Raw genomic sequence first — 3,008 nt, forward strand, 5'->3', positions numbered from 1 at the left:
AAATCTTTAATCTCACTCATTTTATTTGTAATATACACTGCATATCTAGTCAAGAATAGAAATATGTAAATAGTGAGATCTTTAAGTTATGTGAATGATATTAATCTAGTCTACAGTTTAAAAACAATCAAAGAGAATTTAGAAGTGATTGAAAAAATAGTAAAGAAAATCATTATTAGAGCAGATATCAATTAAATTTAAATTAATATAAATAAAACTAAGTTAAATCATTTCTTTTCTAGATTTAATAAGAAAGAACTATATCTAACTCTTTTAAATAAAGAGATTAAATACAGTTTAAATATTAAATAATTAGAAGTATAGTTAAACTTCAAGTTGAATTTTAAATATTATATTCAACAAAGAACTATCAAGACAGAAAGACTATTAAGTAGCATAATCAGACTATTAAATATAGAGAGAGATCTATTCTTTCAGACTATGAGACAGTTATATATAGTCTGTATTTTCTCAGTAGCTGATTATAAAGTTCAAGTTTGATGAAATAATTAAGAAAATTTCACTGAACTCTTTCAAAGTCTGCAAAACAGAGTTTTAAGAAGAGTTCTGAGAGCATTCAAATCATCTTCTATTAAAGTAATGAAAATTGAAGCGTCAATTCTCTCTTCTACTATTAGATTTGAAAAGACCTGTATGCACTATACTCTGAGAGTTATAAAGATGAGCTTAAATCATATAATCAGAGAAAGAGTCTCTTCTTCATTTTCACTAATTAACTCAGGCAATGAACTGAATTAAAATAGATTTCTTGATTGAAATGAAAACAATTCTTCAAAGAAAATACTCTCTCAACTATACTGACTATACTGACTAATTAAAAATCAATTTTCTTTATTAAATATTGAAAAAGTTGATCATGAGAAGATATCTCTCTGAAGAGAAAAGTGTGAATCGCTCATAGATTTGTAAATAAGTAAACTATCTAAAGAGAGAGAATATGAACAGTATTTAAAGAGAATCTCTATAATTAATATAAAAGACTTTATTCTGATTTATTCAGAGAACTCAAAAAATGAGACTTTAAATAGATTAGATACAAGCATTGCTTATACTGAAGATAATATTAATTTTATCTCAGATTTGTGAAATTTAGACTGTGAATCTAAAGTCTTTGATGCTGAACTATTTGTAATAGTGAAAGCTTTTAAACTCAATGAAATAAAATCTTATAAAAGAGAAAATAGTTTGAAAGAGATATAAATATTGTCTGATAGTCAAGCTACTTTAAAAAGACTTAGAAATAATTAGATTTATAATGATCAAATGAATTCTGAACTGATTTTAAACTCTGTTTTAAAAATTCAAAAGAGAAGAATATTAAAACTGATAATTCATCTACACTAAGTTTCTGCTTATATGAATATTCATGACAATGAATGAACTGATTTAGCAGTAAAAAAGAGTTTAGAATTAAGCAGATCTATTTAAAAAACAGTATTCTGATCTTTTATAAAGAGAAAGATAAAAGAATCTTGTTTAAATAAGTAAAATGAAAGCTGACAGAAATAAAAGAAGAGTATACATTATTCAAGATTTAAAACAAAATTCAAGTGAAAATCTTGTTCAATTAAATATAAAAAGAAAATATTCTTATCTATAATTCAGCTGAAACTAGAATATGATTATTTCAAGTCTTATATACAAAGATTTGATGATAGATTTAATTCAATAGAATGCTTATTCTATAATACAAATGAAAATTCTGAGTATATTATAATACACTGTGTATTATACATTAGTCTCAGAGTCAGATTGAAAGAGAAGTATGATCTAAATTAATTAAATATGAGGTTCTTATTCTCAAGTGAGACAGGAATTAAATACTTTAATAGACTTTCTATCAGAGACTCAAGCAGCTATAAGAAATGACTAAATTCTGAAATATCTGAATATGAAGAGAAGGAAATTAATCAGATATAGTCTGTTAAAACAGCTATACACTATTTTTTAATAATTTCTTTTATTATAGTCTCTCTTTACTTTACTTTTTCTTTTCTATTCTTTTCTATGTATTTATTTAATGTGTCTTTCTTTAAGACTATGTTCTCTTTTCTTTTGTCATGATATTGTCAAATGATTTCAAAGTATCAGAAGATGTTAAAATATTGCAATTTGTAAACAGTTTTTATATTCTGAGCTGGAATTTTCTGCTGATTTTACATATCTGAAATTAATGAATGTATAATAGTTGACTTTATAGATATAGGAAAAACCCTGAGAACTAAAAGTTCTTAGATAAATGTCATAGTCTCTGACTGTATACATCTATAATTGAAGAATAATAATAATAATAATCAGCTTAAACTAGAACATGATTATTTCAAATTCTATATATAAAGATTTAATGATAGATTTGATTTAACAGAATGCTCATTCTACAATATAAATGAAAATTCTGAGTATATTATAATATATTATGCATTATATAATAGTCTCAGAGTCAGATTGAAGAAGAAGTATGATTTAAATCAATTAAATATGAGATTCTTATTCTCAACTGATATAGAAATTAAATATATAATAGACTTTCTATCAGAAACTTAAGCAGCTATAAGAAAATGACTGAATTCAGAAATATTTAAATATGAAGAGATGAAAATTGATTAGATATAGTCTGTTAAAACAGCTATATACTCTCTTTTAATAATTTTATTCTATTATAGTCTCTTTTTACTTTACTTTTTCTTCTGTTCTTTTCTATCTATCTATTTAATATGTCTATCTTTAAGACTATGCTCTCTTTTCTTTTGTCATAATATTATCAAATGATTTCAAAGTATTAAAAGATGTTAAAATACTGTAATTTTGTAAACAGTTTTGTATTCTGAGCTGGGAATTTTCTGATTTTTATATATCTGAAAATTGATATATGTATTATAGTTTGACTTTTATTTTATTTTATGTATAAACCCTTGAGTACTTTATAGTTTCTCATAATTATGTCATTTAGATTGATCATTGAAAACTCTGAATTTCCTTGTTTAATC

This window comes from Blastomyces gilchristii (genome assembly GCF_000003855.2).
Source record: "Blastomyces gilchristii SLH14081 genomic scaffold supercont1.3, whole genome shotgun sequence".
Classification (NCBI taxonomy): Eukaryota; Fungi; Ascomycota; class Eurotiomycetes; order Onygenales; family Ajellomycetaceae; genus Blastomyces; species Blastomyces gilchristii.